The sequence below is a fragment of the Sapajus apella genome, unplaced genomic scaffold, assembly GCF_009761245.1.
Source record: "Sapajus apella isolate SASKATOON/1434 unplaced genomic scaffold, GSC_monkey_1.0 scaffold90, whole genome shotgun sequence".
NCBI classification, from domain to species: domain Eukaryota; kingdom Metazoa; phylum Chordata; class Mammalia; order Primates; family Cebidae; genus Sapajus; species Sapajus apella.
In genome coordinates this window covers 1,824,268-1,846,783 of record NW_022437030.1, presented here as the reverse complement: position 1 = coordinate 1,846,783, position 22,516 = coordinate 1,824,268, and the positions used below count along the sequence as shown (strand labels likewise).

Sequence of the window (22,516 nt, the reverse complement as noted above, 5' to 3'; positions counted from 1 at the left end):
CAAAGTCACCCAGGTTCTCTAATTAGTTCCTCTCCCTCCAGAAGACTGTGCTAATGAGATAAGGAAGTTTAAGTGCTAAAAAAAAGAAAGAAAGCCTGCTAAGGCTACTTAAAGGTACAAAGACGGTCCCATGCTATATACCCTTTAGGGCTCTAATTGGGGTATGTATTGATCTAAGTATGTGCAGAGTTAGCCCCCTCTTAGCTAAACTTACACGGTCTACAGTGCCATCACTGGAAGCAGGCGGAAGGCGGAGAAGGCCATTGGTAGGAAGAGTAGGAAAACACAATAGCCTGGAGTCTCTCCTATTCTCCTGTCCTCCGGTTCCAAGCAATGTTTTAGGGAAACCCCAATCTTAAGTGAAATTCTCTTATGGTAGGGTTATCTAGTACATCAGCATCGTGATTAGGGATTTCAGATGCCATGCCTCCAGCGGCCACTAGTAAGGTTATTAAACAACTGCTTCTCAGCAAAACACCTACTTGTCTATACTCCTGTGATGTCGGGCTAAGACTCTGTAAATGAATTCCTTCTTTGCCACATGACTTCCTGTTAGGGGCCGCTGACGTGGAGGGCACTTGAGGGAGATTGGAAAGCTGGAGGCAGGAAAAAGAACTTGCTCTTTTCTGTTTTGCTGGGTCCTGTTGGCTTCACTGCAGATGGCCCTCCACTGCAGCAGCAAGACATAACAGCACCAGCTGGCAGCATGCCCTTTTCAGAGTTCTCAGTCCCACTTCCACAGGGCACCTCCTCCAAGAATCTAGGTTCCAAAAACTCCATCTTCATAACTTTGTTTCTCAAGCCCTGTCTTAATCTAATCAGGCTACTGTAACACAATATCTTAGACTGGGTAATTTAGAAATAATACAAATTTATTTATTACAGCTCTGGAGGCTGGGAAGTCCAAGATCAAGGTGCTGGCTGATTTGCTGTCTGGTGAGGGCTAGCTCTTTGCTTCCAAGATGGGGTCTTGTTGCTGTATCTTCTGGAAGGGACAAACACTGTGCCTTCACATGGCAGAAGGGACAGAAAGACAAGAAAGGGGATGAACTCTCTCCCTCAAGCCCTTTTATAAGTGCACTAATCCCATCCATAAGGGTGAAACCCTCATGACCTAATCATCCCCTAAGGGCCCCACCTCAATATCATCACCATGGGGGTTAAATTCCAACATACGAATTTTGGAAAGACACATACATTCAAACCATAGGAGGCACTAAGGGCACTGTATCTTTCTGCAGATACTGCATTTTGATATCTCTGTGGTCCCTTTTTGCTTTTAAGTCCCTTTGAAATAGATCATTTAATTTAGAGAAAACTAGTACAAACTTTTTTCCCTCACTTGACTCTGACTGGTCCAATATTTAATATCAGGAGTGATCCCAGAAACTGATCCTCAGACGGGATTCTGGGATGGGTTTTGTCATTACCTTGGCCTTGAATGCAGTGATGGAGTGTCTGAGAAATGGAATGTTAATAGCAACGCATTGTAGGCAGTGGCATCATAGTTAATCAAATTATCACCCACAATTGATCATGATAGATTGTCTACTAAAGCAATTGCCTTTGGGACCAAGTGGCTGCTGCACTTGACTATTAAAGGTTTGACAATGACTTCAAGGGCTATATAGTGGGACAGCTATATCTACTTGCGCTGAAGAGATTAAGAAAATGACAAATTCAAAGCTTTAATGCTCACCTTAAGTCATGGTCAGAGAACCAGAGAGGTTTAATTATTTCTTATAACTGCAGATTCTATCTCAACAAAAATCTAATGCAAAACCTAATTGCGAGTTACTGAATCACAATTTAAATTGAATTGCCAGACCACTAAGTCTCATATGTTAAGGCATTGATTAGGAAAAAGTGGGACCCTTGATATAAAATAAGGATATGTGGGCCAGGCACAGTGGCTCATGCCTGTAATCCCAGAACTTTGGGAGACCAAAGCGGGTGGATCAGGAGGTCAGGATTGGAGGGTGGATCAGGAGGTCACGAGATCAGCCTGACCAACATAGTGAAACCCCATCTCTACCAAAAACACAAAAATTAGCTGGGCATGGTGGTGGGTGCCTATAATCCCAGCTACTTGGGAGGCTGGGGCAGGAGAATTACATGAATCTGGGAGGCAGAGGTTGCAGTGAGCCAAGATCATGCCACTGCACTCCAGCCTGGGCAATGGAGAAAGACTCAGTCTCAAAAAAAAAAATAAATAAAAAATTAGGATATGTGGATGGACTCAGATGAAGCTAAAAGCCCTGAACACCTGTCTTTCTGAGTCTCTTTTTCATAGAAAGGAGAATCACCTCCTCCTGTGTCTAGGAAACTAATCTTCCTTTGCTTGAGGATCTTGTAACATTTCACCTGGCATCATGCAAGGATATGTCTATTTTCCTCAAGACCCATCCAATATTAGCTGTCTATTGTCACACAATTAATTCCTGTAAAACTTAGCGGCCTAAAGCAACAATAAACTTTTATTATCTCTCAGTTTCTGAGTCTGGAATTCAGGCACAGCTTAGCTGAGAAATTCTGGATCGGGGTCTCTCATGAGGTTGCAGTCAGGGTGTCAGCTGGGGATAAACCAACTGAAGTCTTGACTCTGGGCTAGAGAATCTACTTTCAAGATGTCACTCATGGCTGGGAAGCTGGTTCAGGCTGCTGGTAGGAGACCTCAGCTCCTCATCTCATGGATCGCTCCACAAAGAGCTTGAGTGTCCTCACAACATGGTGGCCAGCTTTCCCAAGAGGGAGTGATCCAAGACAGCATACAGTGAAGCCACAGACCTATCCCCTAGACACAGGTGATTGAACCACAGTGGTCACTGACACATGAGATATCTTGATCGTAAAAGCTCAGCTTTAAAAGAGAAAATTGAATCAGTGGAGCCTATCAGATTCTCTCTCCAGAATTTGATCTGGAATATGTGGTGGACAGATCCAAAGTGCTAAGGGCTGCAAGTAAGCTGAAGTTATGCAGAAGCAGGAGCCCTCAGGAGGAGAAATGTACAGGGGAGCAGGAAACAGAGACAGGAAGGATGTCAATAAGAGTAGGAAAGATAAAGGCAAATATTAGGAGATGTCATATTACCTTAAAATAGTATGTCTGCAAACTCCAACTGAGGGGCCAAAATAATCCTGTCAGTAGAGAGGCCGCAGAAACTTCCCGCCCCTGAACTATGCCTCACTTCGACTCTGATGGCTCTTAGGACAAGTCATAGCTTCCTTTTCACTACGTGGGTCCTCATAGTAAGACCCCATTCCTGTTTCTTTGCAAGCTTCTATTTCTTACAATTAAGGCAGCCAAATGAGCCAGAGCTTTTAGTCAAATGATGTGCCTTAGAGTTTACATAGCTGTCTCACAGCCCACTGTTATCAAATTCTTATGAAACCCCAGAGAGGGAGCACAGTAACTGGTTCATGCCACAGATGAGGTGACTGAGGCTCATAGGGATTAAAATAACTGGCCAAGTTCACCCAAATAGTAAGGCAAATCAGGACGGAGCTCAAATCCAGTTCTATTTCCTTGCCCAATATTTTTTCCCACGTCACCATATAACTATTATCATATGTCATGTATACACGAATGATCTAGGGAAGATGCACTCAGCCACCAAGTCACCCTCTATGTGCTGAGCACCATTCTGAGAGTTCAGACACAGCAGGGAGTGAAACAAAGACCCTTATCTCCTGGAGATTCCACTCCTAAGTGTAGTCATGTGAAGCAAACCACAAACATAAAGTGAATTCTGGAAGCCCACCATGAAATCTGCCCCACTATCCTTCAACCTCAGCACTTCAGGACATGTATATGATTATTATTACAACATACAGGCATACCTCGGGAGATTGTGAGCTTGGTTCCAGACTGGTACACTAAAACAAATGTCACAATAAAGTGAGTCACACAAATTTTTTTGTTTCCCAGTGCATAGAAAAGTTATTTTTACTCTACACTGTAATTCAGTAAGAGTACAATGCCATTATGTCTTTAAAATCAATGTATATACCTTAATTTTAAAAATATGTATGGCTTAAAAAATGCAAATGATCATGTGAGCCTTCAGTGAGTCATAATCTTTTTTTTTTTTCCGATGGTGTTTTGCTCTTGTTGCCCAGGCTAGAGTGCAATGGCGTGATCTCGGCTCACTGCAATCTCCTTCTTCCTTGTTCAAGTGATTCTCCTGCTTCAGTCTCCCAAGTTGCTGAGATTACAGTCGTCTGCCACCACACCTGGCTAATTTTTTGTCTTTTTAGTAGAGACAGTTTCACCATGTTGGTCAGGCTAGTCTCGAACTCCTGACCTCAGGTGATCTTTCCTTTTTCTGATCTGCCCACCTCAGTCTTCCAAAGTGCTGGGATTATAGGTGTGAGCCACCGTGACTGGCAAAGTAATAATCTTTTTGCTGGTGGAGAGTCTTCTCTCAATATTGATGGCTGCTGATTGATCAGGGTGGTGGTTGCTAAAGGGTGGGGTGGCTATGGCAGTTCCTTAATAAGTCAATGAAGTTTGCCTCATTGATTAACTTTTCCTTTCATGAAATATTTCTCTGTACTACGTGCTATTGTTTGGTAGTATTTTACCCACAGTAGAACTTCTTTAAAAGTTGTATTCAATTCTGTCAAATCCTATCACGACTTTATCAACTAAATTTATGTAATATTCTAAACACTGTTGCCATTTCAACAATGTTCACAGCATTATTAGGAAGAGTAGTTTCTATTTCAAGAAACCAGTTTATTTGCTAATCTATAAGAAGCAACTCCTCATTCATTCAAGTTTTATGAGATTGGAGCAGTTCAATCACATCTTCAGGTTTCAATTCTAATTCCAATTATCTTGCTATTTACACCACATCTGCAATGACTTCCTGCACGAAAATCTTGAGCCCTTCAAAGTCATCCATGTAGATTGGAATCAGCTTCTTCCAAGCTCCTGTTAATGTTAATATGTAAATCACAAATGTTCTTAATGACATCTAGGATGGTGAATCTTTTCCAGATTTTCAATTCACTTTGCCGAGATCCAACAGAGGAATCACTGTCTATGGCAGTTATAGCCTTAAAAATGTATATCTTAAATAGTAAGACTTAAAAGTCAAAATTACCCTTGCTTTGCCAGCTGCAGAATTGTGTTGTCAGCCATGAAAACCACATTAATCTCCTCGTGCATCTTGGGTGACTAGGTGCATTGGTGGATGAGCAGTAATTTTTTTATTATTATTTTGTAGAAACAGGGTCTCACTATGTTGCCCATACTGGTCTTGAACTCCTGGGCTTGAGTGATCCTTCCACCTTGGCCTCCCAAAGTGTTGGATTACAGATATGAGCCACTGCACCCAGCCCTTTTATTTTTTATTTATTGTTATTATTTGTAGTGAGCAATAAAATTTTCAATAGAATTTTTTCTAAGCAATAGGTCTCAACAATGGGCTTATAATATTCAACAAACCATGCTATAAAGAGATGTGCTGCCATCCAGGCTGTGTTTTCCATTTATAGAGCATAGGCAGAAGTGATTTAAAATGTTTCTTAAGGGCCCCAGAATTTGGGGAATGGCAAATGAGCACTGGCTTCAACTTAAAGTCATCAGCTGCATTAGCCCCTAATAAGAGATTCAGCCTGTCCTTTGAAGTTTTGAAGCCAGCATTGACTTCTCCTTTCTAGCTATGAAAGATGATGCCTTCTTCCATCTGATCTTTCTTCTTTTTCTGAAGGCTGTTTCTTCTATATTGAAAATCTGTTGTTTAGTGTAGCCACCTTAATCAGTGGTATTGGCTAGATCTTCTACATGACTTCCTGCAGCTTCTCCACCAGCACTGGCTGCTTTGCCTTGCACTTTTATATTATGGAGATGATATCTTTTTTAAACCTCATGAATCAGGCTCTGCTAGCGTCCAACTTTTATTCTGCAGCTTCCTCACCTCTCTCAACCTTTATAGAATTGAGTAGAGTTAGGGCCTTATTCTGGATTAGGCTTTGGCTTAAGGGAATGCTGTGGCTGGTTTTATCTTCTATCCAGATTACTAAAATTTTATTCATATCAGCAACAAGGCTGTTTTACTTTCTTATTCATGCATTCACTGGAGTGGCACTTTAGTTTCCTTCAGGAGCTTTTCCTCTGCATTCACAACTTGGCTAACAGTTTGGCACAGGAGACCTAGCTTTTGGTCCATCTCAGCTTTCAACATGCCTTCCTCACTAAGCTCAAGCATTTCTAGCTTTTCATTGAAAGTGAGAGATGCGAAGACTTAAAAGAGAGCCAAATCAAGAACAAACTGCCATTCACAGTTGCTACAAAGAGAATAAAATGCCAGGCCGGGCGCGGTGGCTCACGCCTGTAATCCCAGCACTTTGGGAGGCCGAGGCGGGTGGATCACAAGGTCAAGAGATCGAGACCATCCTGGTCAACATGGTGAAACCCCATCTCTACTAAAAATACAAAAAATCAGCTGGGCATGGTGGCGCATGCCTGTAATCCCAGCTACTCAGGAGGCTGAGGCAGGAGAATTGCCTGAACCCAGGAGGCGGAGGTTGCAGTGAGCTGAGATCACGCCATTGCACTCCAGCCTGCGTAACAAGAGCGAAACTCCGTCTCAAAAAAAAAAAAAAAAAAAAAGAGAGGAGAATAAAATGCCTAGGAATACAATTAACAAAGGATATGAAGGACCTCTTCAAATAGAACTACAAACCACTGCTCAACGAAATAAGAGAGGACAGAAAAGATGGAGAAACATTCCATGCTTATGATTAGGAAGAATCAATATCATGAAAATGGCCATACTGCCCAAAGTAATTTACAGATTCAATGCTATCCCCATAAAGCTACCAATGACCTTCTTCACAAAACTGGAAAAAACCACCTTAAACTTCATATGGAACCAAAAGAAAGACCGCATAGCCAAGTCAATTCTAAGCAAAAAGAACAAAGCAGGAGGCATCACACTACCTGACTTCAAACTATACTACAAGGCTACAGTAATCAAAACAGCATGGTACTGGTACCAAAACAGAGATATAGACCAATGGAACAGAACAGAGACCTCGGAGGCAACACCACACATCTACAACCATTGGATCTTTGACAAACATGACAAAAACAAGCAATGGGGAAAGGATTCCCTGTTTAATAAATGGTGTTGGGAAAACTGGCTAGCCATGGGCAGAAAGCAGAAACTGGACCCCTTCCTGACACCTCATACTAACTTTAACTCCATATGGATTAAAGACTTAAATATAAGACCTAACACCATAAAAACCCTGGAAGAAAACCTAGGCAAAACCATTCAGGACATAGGTGTAGGCAAGGACTTCATTACTAAAACACCAAAAGCATTGGCAACAAAAGCCAAAATAGACAAATGGGACCCAATCAAACTCCACAGCTTCTGCACAGCAAAGAAACAGTCATTAGAGTGAATCGGCAACCAACATAATGGGAAAAAAATTTTGCAATCTACCCATCTGACAAAGGGCTAATATCCAGAAGCTACAAAGAACTAAAACAGATTTATAAGAAAAAAACTAACAAGCCCATTCAAAAGTGGTAAAAGGATATGAACAGACACTTTACAAAAGAGGACATATATGAGGCCAACAAACATATGAAAAAATGCTCATCATCACTGGTCATTAGAGAAATGCAAATCAAAACTACATTGAGATACCATCTCACGCCAGTTAGAATGGTGATCATTAAAAAATCTGGAGACAACAGATGCTGGAGAGGATGTGGAGAAATAGGAACACTTTTACACTGTTGGTGGGAGTGTAAATTAGTTCAGCCATTGTGGAAGACAGTGTGGCAATTCCTCAAGGACCTAGAAATAGAAATTCCATTTGACCCAGCAATCCCATTACTGGGTATATATCCAAAGGATTACAAATTGTTCTATTATAAGGACACATGCACACAAATGTTCATTGCAGCACTGTTTACAATAGCAAAGACTTGGAACCAACCCAATTGCCCATTGATGATAGACTGGACAGGGAAAATGTGGCACATATACACCATAGAATACTATGCAGCCATAAAATACAATGAGGTCATGTCCTTTGTAGGGACATGGATGAACCTGAAAACCATCATTCTCAGCAAACTGACACAAGAACAGAAAATCAAACACTGCATGTTCTCACTCATAGGCAGGTGTTGAACAATGAGAACACATGGACACAGGGAGGAGAGCATCACACACTGGGGTCTGTTGGGGGGATATAGGGGAGCTACAGCAGCGGGAGGGGAGTTGGGGAAGGAGAACATAGGGAGAAATGCCAGATATAGGTGATGGGGAGGAAGGCAGCAAACCACACTGCCATGTGTGTACCCATGTAACAATCTTGCATGTTCTTCACATGTACCCCAAAGCCTAAAATGCAGTAAAATATATATTTAAAAAAAAAAGAAAGTGAGAGATGTGAGACCCTTCCTTTCACTAGAACACTTAGAGATTGTTGTAGGTTTATTAATTGGCCTAATTTGAATATTGTTGTGTCTCAGGGAATAGAGAGGCCCGAGGAGAAGAGAGACAGGGGAATGGTGGGTTGGTGGAGCTGTCGGAACACACTCACTTATCAAAGCTCTTCATCTTATCTGGGCACAGTTTATGGAGCCCTAAAACCATTACGATAGTAACATCAAGGATCACTGATCACAGATCACCGTAACAGATATAATAATAACGGAAATGTTTGAATTATTAGGAGAATTATCCAAATGTAACACAAAGACACAAACAAGTACATGCTGTTGGGAAAATGGCACTGATAGACTTGTTCGACTCAGGGTTGCCACAAACCTTTAACCTGTAAAAAGTGCAATGTCTTGAGGCATAATAAAATGAGGCATACCTGTAGAGTTTTATTTATTTATGCATAGAATAGCTATAATTGTCAGTATGTCTAATTATTCAGACAGTTGGGACAATTCAAACTAGACTCCATTTGTTAGGCATAAAACTTCAAGTTACTTAGCCTTGTGCTTCAGTGGCTTCATCTGAAGAATGGGAATAATAATAGTACCCGTTTCACAGTGCTGTTATGAGGATTCAATGAATAGAAATATGTAAAGTGCTTAGAACAGCATCTAACACATGGTAAGTATGTGCATTATCAAGTACTAGGACGAGTACATTTTTTATTATTAAAATTATTATTATGGAAGTTTCAAATGCAAACCTTTTTTAGGTAAACTTAGGAAAACATTGCTTTTCCTCAAAATGATGCTTTCATCAAGGAGTCAAAAGAAGAAACCGGGACTGTGAGTCCAGGTAGAACTGGCCTTGGGGCTATTACTGTGTGTCTTTAGGTAAGCCACTTTACTTCTCTGAATCTGTCAGCTTACCTACAAAATGGAGAGAAATAACATCCCATCATCTAATTTGTTGTGAGAATTGAGCAGTACGTTGCAGTTAGTACTGTGACGGGTAATAGTAAGCACTGAATCAGCAAGACCCATTGTTGTTGACATCATCATTATGTCGTTGTTACTTGCAAGCTCTAGTGGGTTGAGTCAAGCAGATTTAATTTTGAAAATATGCAGTTTTCATTAGGATAGTAAAAACTCTGGCCTGTTTTACCATTAGATATTTGTTATTTGCCTCCAGTCCCAATACGGCAACTTTGAGGAATGTCTGACCCACAGGAGATGCTACGAGCTTTTTTTAATTGGTTAATTCTAACATTAAGTAAGTAATATGTTGCCTTGAAAGGAAAACATTCAAGGCTTCTTTCTTTCTCTTCATCTTCAGTAGCTCAAGGAGGAAGAATTCCCATCGTCTGGTCAGTTTTGTGAACACTGATTGGGCTGAAGGGTGAAGGCACCGTGTTAAGAGATCTGGGCATATAAGAGAGTAAGAAGACAGAGTGAGTCCCTGGTGGAGAATACTCAGCTGCCCACCTTACCTCCTGCCTCTTCTCCCACATGGCACCAGCCCTGGCACAGCACTAAGCCAGCCTGGTACCAGGCGCTGGAAATTAGTGCTTCCATTCTCACAACTCCACTTTCTGATTACACCCTTCTGGCTCTGGAAGGGGTGGAATGGATCAATCTCTCCTCCTTAGGTCTTCACACTGAAGTACACACACAGGCACAGCAGAACGCACACTCAACTACAACTACCTTTTCTTTTCTTTCTTTTTTTTTTTTTTTTTTTTTTTGAGATAGGGTTTTGCTCTGTTGCTCAGACTGGAGTGCAGTGGCACGATCTCAGCTCACTGCAACCTCCGCCTCCCGAGTTCAAGCTTCCTCCCACCTCCACCCTCCGAGTAGCTGTGACTACAGGTGTGCACTAGCCACTAGCCCAGGTAATTTTTGATTTTTTTATTTTTTCTAGAGCTGGGGTTTCACCATATTTCCCAGGCTGGTCTCAAACTCCCAAGCTCAAGTGATCAACCCATTTCAGTCCCCCAAATTGCTGGAATTACAGAAGTGAGCCACCATGCCTGGCCCACACCCTGTTAATTTTTGTATTTTTAGTAGAGACAGGGTTTTGCCAAGCTGGACAGGCTGGTCTTGAACTCCTGGCCTCAAGTAATCTACCCACCTAGTCTTCTCAAAGTTCTGGGAGTACAGGCACGCGCCACCGCACCCAGCCACACTCAACTACATTTCATGGAAGAGTAAATGTAAGGGTTAGTCCATGCCATGTGGTCCAGCTTTCCAGAGTCCTCTGCATTTGGAAGCAAGTGCTAGTTTCCCATTTGTCCTAGTTCCTTTCTCTCAAGGTCTTGGTCAGAAAGAATGGGTAGAATTTTGGTTTTCCCAGGTTCTTGGCCAAACCTTACCTTAATACCATCTTCTGCCCAGATTTTAAGTAAATGGATGAATATAAGACACAGTCCCTGCCCTCAAGGGACTTACACTCTAATTAGGGAAAAAGAACTCATTCCTAGGATAGACACTCACCAATGCCTTCTTCTGCTGCAGGCGCTGAGAGGACCACATGTTCCAGGAAGTGCCTCTACAAGACGGTGGAGACTCTGGTCCCTGAGTGTCTGTGGAGAAGAGCCCCTTGCTTGCACACATTGCCTACTTAACACTTTTGTTGAATCAACCCACTGAGATTTCAGAGTTGATAGTGCAGCACAGCTTAGACTGCCCTGTGGTTCAGGCTCAACTCCAAAGACATGATAATTGTTCAGTATGAATAAAAATCTCCTAAGAGGCTGTCAAGAAGTCTTTGTCCTAACCTCTTAAATTACATTATTCCAGGATCCTAGGGTCTACAGATCCTGACAAAACAGATCCTAGTGATGAAAACATAGCAGCCATGATGCAAAGCAAACCCTCCAAGTCATCAAAACAGAAGCAGGTAACAAAATTGTATTTTGGGAAGACATCTCTTACTCTGATACGAAAATAGGTTGGAGGAGGTGGGACTAGAGGAGTGAAAAACAAGAGGCTATAAAACATGAAGTTGTGGGAAATAAGAGGCCAAAAAAGGATGCTAAAGGAATGGGGAGAATCCTGGCAGATGGGGAGAAAGGGACTTTTGAGATGCCAGGCGTCTGTGTGAACTTACGCTTTTTTGTGAGTTTTTTTGCCCATATTCCTGGAGTCCCCAATCATTTCGCTTCCCTATATTCATCCTTTCCTTACCATCTCCACAAATGCATCCAAGCTTAATCATTTTAAGCAAAGCACTATCTTTCCCAGCTGATAAAAATACTTATAATTCATCATGGTTGCTGCTATCACATTGTCTTTTATTGCATCTCTTCCCATTTATTGGAAATTCAGAAAGCATTCAGTTTCTTGCTTAAGCAGATTCTGCTAACTGAGGTGAAACACATCCCTTCTGCATCATAGACCCAGGTGACTTCAACAAAGAGGGAAGGACTTTGATCATGGAAGTCATATGTTAGGATGGTGAAGGAAAAAGTTAGAAGGAGCGGCTTGCCTGATGGCTTCGTGAAGCCTGGATCAGTTACCTCCAGATTGATTTACAGGACAAAGAAACAAACTTCTATGTTATCAAAGAGTTCTTAGGTTTCTTCTATGTGATTAAACCTAATTCTCACTGGTACTATTGGCTGCCAAACTTCCTCCCCTCTTCCTCCCCTCATATTGGGAAGGAAATAGAGTATGTACAGTAACCTTTCAGCTCACACAGCTAATAGGCAGCAGAAAGTCTTTAACCTAGGCATTTCTGGCTCTGAGCTTGAGTTCTTTCCGCAGGACCAAGACATGCTCTGACTCACATTGTGATAAGTGTAGCATGGCACGCCTGATAAGAATGTCAGCACAAAGTGCCAAAAGCCGGGAAGGCTTCTGGGGTCAGTGAGTAGCTTCCCTGGAGCTACACTTTATTACAAAAACAGAGGAGACTGTCTTAAACCAATTCTTTCAAATATAAATAAGAAAATCTCAGCTCAAACTAGACTAAGCAAAATAGGAATTAATTGGTTCAAAGAACAGAGAAAAGTAAGGATTTGTTAGCTTTGTGCATAGGTGGATCTAGGGATTTCCCAATATTTTTATTTTTATTTTTTATTCTTCTATCTCTATCCATTTGCCCTTCTTCACTCAATGGGTTGATTTCATTCTCTCCCAGATCAGTCAATCTTTCTCCATCAGGCAGAGGGAAATAACCTTTAATTGACCCAGATTCACATTCTCTCAGCTTAACATGCCAAGCCAGAGAGCATGCATCTGTCTGTATCTGTATATTAGTGCTATTGAAGACTATGAGTGACACTATCTATTCCTGGAATGATCGCTATGGCTATGAAAGGAAGTACCAAGATTGACTAGCTAGCATAGAGTGGGTAGTCTTGGAGCAAAGGTTAGAAACTGACATTTCCATTGGAATGAAATGGGGAAAGAATGGTTCCCTAAGGAAAAAACAAAAGAGCAGGAAAAACAACATATGCTCCTTCCAGGAGCTACTGAATTTTTTTAAGCATGGGAGTAGCAGGATGAAACATGAAACAAGGGAGAAACAAGAAAAAAAAAAATAAACATAGACCCACTAGGCAGGTGGGTTGGTGAGTTAAAGGTGTTGGCTGTCTAATCAGAAAGGGAGTAATACAGGACTTAACCTGAGAGAGAATAATAGAAAAATAGTACCAGTCCCATATGCACTTCCAGCTATGAGGGCATAACAATGTCTGGACTTACTTTCCCACCACGAACAATTAGGAAACTGTACAAAATATCTGAAAAATCTGTTTTCAGAGATTAGACAATCCACAACATAAGACTGTACTGGCAGGGTGCGGCAGCTCAGGCCTGTAATCTTTGGGATTACTTTGGGAGGTTGAGGAGGGCGGATCACTTGAGCCCAGGAGTTTGGGACTAGCCTTGGTGCATGCCTGTAGTCCCAGCCATTCAAGCAGATGAGGCATGAGAATCGCTTGAGCCCAGGGAGTAGAGGTTGTAGTAAGCCAAGATGGCACTCCTGCACTCCAGCCTGGGCAACAGAGCAAGGCTCCGTCTCCAAAAAGTAAAACATAAAATAAAATAAGACTGTGGTTCTTGAGAGAAGGGAAATCAATAAAGTGAAAAATAAGGTGAAATCCATGATCATTCCTGCTTTCTGTCTAGGGTTAATTTCCGGTGGCACAGGGAAGGGAAACCTAAATAAAACACTATAGGTATTGTTGAATTGAGGAGATACAGGTTGGAATTTAATGAGGTTAAGGGAGCTAAAATTTGTGATGCAGAATGTGAAGGAGGAGTAATGAGTTGTTTTATCATGGAGCTATCGTAAAACAAGCTCCAAACATGTGCATGAGGATTCCTCTGAGTCTTTGACCAGATATCAAACTGCATATGATGAGACTCCATAGAGATGAGGAAAGGACAAACCCTAAGGAAAGAATAATTACTGAAGATATATAAGCCACGTAATTCCCATAGCTCATCCTGGGCCTAGAATTATTCAAGTTCTCACCAGCAAGAGTAGAGAGGCCTCACTGAATTCACGTGGTCTTTAATAGTGGACCAAAAATGATTAGATATTATTAATGGTGCTAAATCAATCCTAGAATAAAGCCAGGTAGATAAAGAAGCACCAAAAAATTTGAAAGAAATATTTTAAAACAAGCCTCAAAATAATCAAACTAATCTCCAAGTCACTTAACTTCCTGCCAGAACAAAGTTCAACACTCTTTAAAAGATCATAGCAAAATGTAGTACTTAATGATACAAAATTTACAAATTGTGGTTTGTCAGGCTTGTCTCATCATGGTGCATGCCTATAGTCCTGGCTACTTGGGAAGCTGAGGTGGGAACATTGCTTGAGCCCAGGAGGCTGAGGCTGCAGTAAGCCAAGATCATGCCACTGCACTCTAGCCTGGGTAAAAGAGCAGGACACCATCTCAAAAATAAATAAATTATACTTTTGAATTTAAAAAATAAAACTTAAGAAAAAATTAATCAATGGAAACATACCTAAAAGTGACAAAACTTATGTAATTAACAAACAAAGATGTTAAAAGAGCTTTTATAAGTATGTTCAAAATGCTTAACTAGTTAAAAGCACAAACAATGAGGAGAAAAGTGGAAGTTATTGTTTTAAACAGAAATATCAGAAATGAAAAACACAACAGATGTTGCAGATGAAAATATGTAATTGAAGAAGTCACAGTAGTAACTAGCCAAAATAAGGCACAAAACAAAGCAAAAATATAAAAATGAACAGTCATAATATCGTATGGAAGAAAATCAAACAGTTTAATGTACACATAATTGGGAGTCCCAAAGAAAGAGGTGGATAAAGAAGCACAAGAAAACTTTGAAAGAAATAATGCCAACTTTTTTTTTACAAATTTGATGAAAATCAGAAAAAGACAGAATCAAAAACTTCAACAAACTTCAAACAAAATAAATATAAAGCGAAGCACAAGACACTGAAAGCCAGAGGAAAAAAATAGACTCATAGTGTACAGAGAAACAAAGATGAAAATTATTTCAGACCTTCATCAGAAATCCAGAAATGAGATAACATCTTTAAAATGCTAAGAGAAAAAAATAATTCTCAACTTAGGATTCTATATGCAATAAAAATATATCTCAAAAATGAAAGTAGGCCCAACACAGTGACCCACACCTGTAATCCCAGCACTTTGGGAGGCCAAGGTGGACCAATCACTTGAGATCAGGCAGTCGAGACTAACCTGGCCAACATGGTGAAACCCTGTCTCTACTAAAAAATACAAAGATTAGTTGGGTGGGGTGGCAGGCATCTGTAATCCCAGCTACTCGGAAGGCTGAGGCAGGAGAATCACTTGAACCAGGAGGCAGAGGTTGTAGTGAGCAGAGATTGTGCCACTGCACTCCAGCCTGGGTGACAGAGCAAGATTCCATCTAAAAAAAAAAAAAAATGAAGACAAATAAAAACATTTTCAGAAAAGCAAAATCTAAGATAATTCATCACTAGCATATCTACACTACAAAAAATATTTTTTAAAAGTGCTTCAGGCAGTGAAAAATTATTTAAATGAAAGCTTGCATATATAAACAAAAAAATCAAAGTGTGAGAAATGGTAAATATAAAAGACTTCCTTTTCACTTTTAAGTTTTATTAAAAATAATCGATGGAAGCAAAAATTATAACAAATATATTTGAGGATTTGTAACATATAAAGACATAAAATATGTGCACAAAGTATGGGAGGAGAGATTGAAGTATATTATTGTAAGATTCATATTGTTCATTAAATAACATAATATTTGAAGGCAGTCTGTGATGTTGATGTATATTTTTTTTTTTTCATTTTTCTTTTTTTTTTTTTTTGAGACAGTGTCTCACTCTGCTGCCCAGGCTGGAGCACAGTGGCATGATCTCAGCTCACTGCAGCCTTCACCTCCTGGATTCAAGCAATTCTCTTACCTCAGCCTCCAAGTAGCTGGGACCACAGGTGCAAACCACCATGCCCAGCTAATTTTTTTTATTTTTAGTGGAGACAGGGTTTACCATTTTGGCCAGGCTGGTCTCAAACTCCTGGCCTCAGGTAATCCACCCATTTCAGCCTCTCAAAGTGTTAGGATTACAGGTGTGAGCCACTGTGTCTGGCTATTGATGTGTATTTTAAGCCCTAAAGTAACTACAAGAAAACTGTTTAAAAGATATTTAGTTAATAAGACATTAGCAGATAAAATAGAATCGAAAAACACTCAATTCAAAAGAAGGCTGTGTTAGCTATTCTGGTATTGCTATAAAGAAACACTTAAGACTGGGTAATTTATAAAGAAAAGAGATTTAATTGGTTCACTGTTCTGTAGGCTGTACAGGAAGCATGGCATTGGGCATCTGTTCAGTTTCTGGTGAGGCCTCAGGAAGCTTTTACTCATGGTGGAAGGTGAAACAGGAGCAGATATATCACATGGCCAGAGCGGGAACAAGAGAGAGTTGGGGTGGAGGGAGGTGCCACACACTTTTAAGCAACCGTATCTTGTAAGAACTCACTCACTATTGCAAAGATAGCACCAAACCATGAGGTGTTCACCCCCACGATCAAAACATCTCCCACCAGACCCAACCTCCAACACTAGGGATGAAAATTCAACATGAGATTTAGAGGAAACAATATCCAAACCATACCAAAGGCTAGAAAATGGAGATGTATAAAGAGTAAAGAGCAGATGAAGCAAATAAAAAAAAGTCAGACAATGAGGTAGATTTCAGAAATAAAAAGAAAAATTTTAAAAATTAAAAACAAATATCAAGATGGCAGGCTTAAACCCAACTTTTTCATTTATTATATTAAATGTAAATGATCTAAATATTTTAATTAAAAGGTAGATACCAAATTTGATTTTTGTAAAGCATGACCCAACTATATACTGAATTCAAAAAACTCACTTTAAATTTGAAAACACAAATAAGTATAAAAATATAGAAAAAGAGATATGATGCAAACATTAAAGATACTAAAGCTGGAGGTCAGGTGTGGTGGTTCACACCTATAATCCCAACACTTTCGGAGGCCAAGAGGGGGAGGATTGCTTGAGCCTAGAAGTTTGAGGCCAGCCTAAGCAACATGGTGAGACCTCATTACTATAAAAAAAATTTTTTAAACTAGCCAGGCACACTAGGGTGTGCCTGTTGTCCCAGCTACTCAGGAGGCTGAGGTGAGAAAATTACTTAAGCCCAGGAGGTGGAAGTACAGTGAACCATGTTTGCACTATTGCACTTCAGCCTAGGTGACAGAGGAAGACCCTGTGTCAAAAAAAAAAAAAAAAAGTAATAAAGCTGGAATTGGTATGTTAATATCAAATAAAGCAAACTTTACTAATATAATTTTAAAACCAAATAAAATAATTCATAATTATAGCTGGATATTTCAACACTCTTGTCTCAATAACTGATAGAATAAGTAGACAGTAAATCAGTGAGACCACAAAACACTTAAAACATTCAATCAACTGAACATAATTGACATTTATAAACTGTCCCACTGAATAATTGCAGAATACACATTCCCTTTCAGGGCATGTGGAAATTTCAACAACAGAATATATTATGGGTCATAAAACAAGTCCCAATAAATGTTAAAGAACTGAAATTATGCAGAATATGTTCTCTGACTGCAATGGAATTAAATTAGAAATCAATAACGATAAAATATCTGCTAACACTCAAATACTTAAAAATACATTTCTAAATAACATGAGTAAAGAAAGAAATTGCAATATTAATGAGTAAATTTTTTTTTTTTTTTTGGAGACGGAGTTTCGCTCTTGTTACTCAGGCTGGAGTGCAATGGCGCGATCTCGGCTCACCGCAACCTCCGCCTCCTGGGTTCAGGCAATTCTCCTGCCTCAGCCTCCTGAGTAGCTGGGATTACAGGCACACGCCACCATGCCCAGCTAATTTTTTGTAGTTTTAGTAGAGACGGGGTTTCACCATGTTGACCAGGATGGTCTCGATCTCTTGACCTCGTGATCCACCCGCCTCGGAATATTTTTAACTTAATGAAAATGAGAGCTGTCACAGTGGCATGTGCCTATATTCCCAGTTACCTGAGAGGCCAAGATGGAAGAATTGTTTGAGGTCAGGAGTTAGAGGCTGCTGTACACTATGACTGTGCTTGTGAATAGCCACTGCACTTCAGCCTGGGCAACATAGCCAAGATCTCATGTCTAAAAAACAAAACAAAACAAAATAAAAAACTTTAAAACTTAATGAAAATGAAACCAAAACATTACTATTTGGGGAATACAGCTAAAACAATACTTAGAAGAAAATTTGTAGTTTAAAATCAATAATTTAAGAATCCACTTAAGAATCAGGACCTTCATATTTGCCACAGTATTGAAGATACAAATGCATAAAAATAATTATAAATCTATTTTATGGGTACACAATATATAAAGAGATGGTTTATAACATAAATAACATTAAAATGTGGAACAGAGCTGTGAAGATTAGTTTTTATATGCAATCAAGATTAAATTGGTATCAATTCAAAGTAGATTGTTTTATATTTAGAATATTTTATGTAATCCCCCTGATAACAATGAAGAAAATAGTTATAGAATATACACCAAAAGGAATCAAAACTTACCATTAAAATGTATATTCTGCTGTTGTTGATGGAGTGTTTATACAATTTATACATTTTGTAGTTCATAATTATGATTATTGGGTTTTCATGCGCACATATAAGATGTGCCTCCCTAAAACCTTTTACAACATTGGCACATAACCCCATCTAATGTGTTATAGTGTTATATATATATATATATATATGTGTGTGTGTGCGTGTGTGTGTGTGTGTGTGTGTGTACAGATATGTGTATGTATATGTATATATATATAATGGATTCCATATAAATAATGGATAGAACTGAAGAACTGACAGGTCAATAAGGAAATAAAGGACATGGACAACACTACAAACCAATTAGACCTAACAGACATATACAGAACACTCCATCAACAACAGCAGAATATACATTTTTCTCAAGTGTACATGGAACATCGTCCAGGATAAACCACATGTTAGGCAAAAAAAAAAAAAGAAGTCCTAATAAATTTTAAAAGATTTAAGTCATTCCAAGTATCCTTACTGATCACAATGAAATGAAACAAATCAATAGCAAAAGGAAAACTGGAAAATTCATAAATATGTGGAAATTAACACACTCAAACAATAAATGAGCTACAGAGAAAATCAAAGAGTAATTTTTAAATATCTTGACACAAAAAAGGAGAAAATATCTTGATACAACAGAAAATGAAAACACCAGGTACCAAAATTTATGAAATGTAGCAAAAGCAGGGCTAAGGGTGAAATTTAAAGCTATAAATGCTAATGTTACAAGGAAAGATCTAAAATCAACTATCTGATTTTAAACTTTAAGGAACTAGAAAAAAAAAGAACAAACTAAACCCAAAGCTAGCAGAACAAAGGAAATAATAAGGATTAGAGCAGATATAAATAAAAATAGAGAATAGAAAAACAATGGAGAAAATCAATAAAACCAGAAGTTGATTCTTCAAAAATATCAGTAAAATTGACACACCTTTATCTAGATTGACTAAGAAAAACAAGAGAGAAGATTCTAATTGCTAAAATCAAAATTTAAAATTACTAATAATTTTTATTTGATTGCACATTGAAATATTTTGAATATAGAGGGCTAAATAGAATACATTGTTAAAAATTTTTTTAACTGTTAGAACTAATAAACTAATTTAACATAGTTGCATAATACAAAATTAATACATAAAAATTAGTTGCATTTCTATATATTAACAATGAACAATTAGAAAAGAAAATCAAGAAAGTAATCCCATTTACAACAGCATCAAAAATAATAAAATACTTAGAAATAAATGTAATCAAGGAGGCAAAAGACTTGTACACCAAAAACTACAAAATATTACTAAGAGAAATTAAAGAAGATACAAATAAATAGAAATGAAGTTTATATTTATGATTGGAAGACTTAATATTGTTAAAATGTCTAGACTAACCAAAGCTATTCTCAGATTCAATACAATCTCTATCAAAATCCCAATGGCACATTTTCATAAATATAAAAAAACTTAATGTAAAATCTCAAAGGATCCCCAAATGGCCAAACAATCTTGAACAAGAAAAGACCTCACACATCCTGACTTCAAAACATATTACAAAGCTACAATAACCAAAAAGTATCTTACTGGCAGAAAGACAGATATATGAAATAGAATAGAGATCCCAGAGATAAAACCTCCCATATATGATTAAATGATTTTCTGCAAGGGTTCCAAGACTACATGTATTAGTCCATTCTCATGCTGCTATGAAGAAATACTTGAGATTGGTTAATTTATAAAGAGGTTTAGTTGGCTCACAATTCCACATGGCTGGAGAGGCCTCAGGAAACTTACAATCAGGTCAGGAGGGGATGCAAACAAGTCCTTCTTCACAGGGCTGCAAAGGAGAGAAGTACAGAGTGAAGGGGGGAAAGCCCCTTATAAAATCATCAGATCTCCTGAGAACTCACTTACTATCAGGAGAACAACATGGGGGTAACCACCCTCATGATTCAATCCCCACTAGGTGGGGATTATGGGAACTATAATTCAAGATGAGATTTGAGTGGGGGGACACAACCAAGCTATATCACCACACAATGGAGAAAGGGCAGCCTTTTCAACAAATGGTATTGGAAAGACTGGACATACACATGCAAAGGAATGAGTTTGGACCCTTACCTAAAACCATATGCAAAAATTAACTTAAAATGAATCAAAGACCTAAATATAAACCTTAAAACTAGAAAACCAGAAGAAAACACAGAGAGAAAACTTTTTGACTGGATTTGTCAATAATTTCTTGGATGTGAGACCAAAGCACAGGCCACAAAAGAAAAAAATAGATAAACTAAACCTCATCAAAAGTAAAAACTTTTGTGTATAAAAAACACTGTCAACAGTGTGAAGAAGCAACCCATAAAATGAGAGAAAACATTTGCAAATTATGTATTTATCTGGGGTTAATGTCTAGAACATATAAATAACTCTGTATTATGTATATATAAATGTATATATTTTAATTTTCTACATATTATAATGTTTTGACATCTTTAAAAATTACCTTTCTAGCTGAAGAGAGACTTTCTAACTAGTCAATTCTTGGAGATAGCAATCGCCCCAGACGCACAAACTAACAATTCTAGAGCCATGCCTCCTCTGTCAGCCTTGTACATCCCAAGAAGCAATATTCCTCTGACTTAATTGTTCCAGGGCCAGGTGCCAGACAAACATGACCACTCCTAGAGTCCAAAGCCCACTGAAAGTGTTCAAATTAGCCATTCCTAAATTGTTCACACTGCCCTGCTTTGTCTTTCCCATGGGAACCCCAACAAAGGCTCTGGCCTAATGCTTTTCCCTTGGTCTGTCTTCTGTCTTCTGATCACCCTGGTATCTTTCCCATGTGGCCCTGCATGGCATACTATGCCAATCCTCCTGTCTTTAGGAGTTGTAAATATAACAACCTTTGATTTATCCTGAGCCTCTCCTGTTTTCTCTTGTGGCCCCACCATACTGACTATATCATAAAAGAACACAAAACAAATTCCTGTAACTCCACAACCAAAAAAAAAAAAAACTTGATTAAAAAGCATTCAAAGATGCAAGCCTTCAAAGCTCAACCGGGCCTGCATGAGTATGCGCAGAAAATTGCAAAGCGGTTCCACTCTTCTCACCTTGGAGTTCATTCCCATTCCCATTATGTCCCCTGTCAGCAGGAAAAAGCCAGAGGAATTCACATAGCTTCATTGCCCCAGATTAGGAGCACAAGGTGCACATTCCCCACTCTTCACCAATCCCCTGTGAGCCAAGCTTCTGCAGCACAGCACCTAGACCAAAGCCTTGGCTGATATGCACCCTGCTCTGGGGGCCAGTAGGCACTGCACCTCTCCAACACTAGGGCTCCATCTTCATTATGCCAAGCTCACTCCTATGGCTGAACACCACAACCTCAGTTGCATGGAAATTTGGTCCAAGACTGGCTGTGATTCTGGTCCTGCACAGCAGGGAAAGCCACTTCCAAACCATACCTCCAGCCAGAGGAACAGACTGCCAGTCCTGCCCAGGGCAAGCCTGCATCTGAGCCAGCCAACCTGTAGTACACCCTCCCACAAGCAGAAGAGGCCCCTGGGTCTCTAAGCAGTTTACATGCCCCCAGGCCAGTGGAATGGTTATACATCCATGCTCAGGACATGAAAAACAGCTCTACAGCACCCTTAAACCCCACAGATATGCCCTGGCCAGTCCAATGGTCCTGTGCCCCTATAATGGCCTGAGAAACAGTCCCACAGTCCACCTCTGGTGGGCACACCCCCAGGCCTACCAAATAGCCAAGAGCCCACAACCCAGACCTGAGAAATAGCCCCATGGACCATAACCCAGCAGACATGCCCTCAGGCCAATTAAGAAATCCCATGCCCATATCCCAAGCCTACTAAACAGCCCCCGTGAGCCACCCTCCACAGAAATGCTCCCAGCCAAGCAGCTGTGTGCCTATGTCCTGGACCTGAGAAATAGCCCCATGGGCCTCCCTCAGCAGACAC

General features: G+C 39.6%; 1 non-coding gene across 1 annotated transcript; it reads left to right on the top strand.

Moving 5' to 3' along the window:
- Nucleotides 1-18,564: 18,564 nt before the first annotated feature.
- Nucleotides 18,565-18,669, top strand: LOC116534966. The gene has a single exon (XR_004261977.1). It is a non-coding gene; the product is annotated as a small nucleolar RNA U13 (small nucleolar RNA).
- Nucleotides 18,670-22,516: the final 3,847 nt, after the last annotated feature.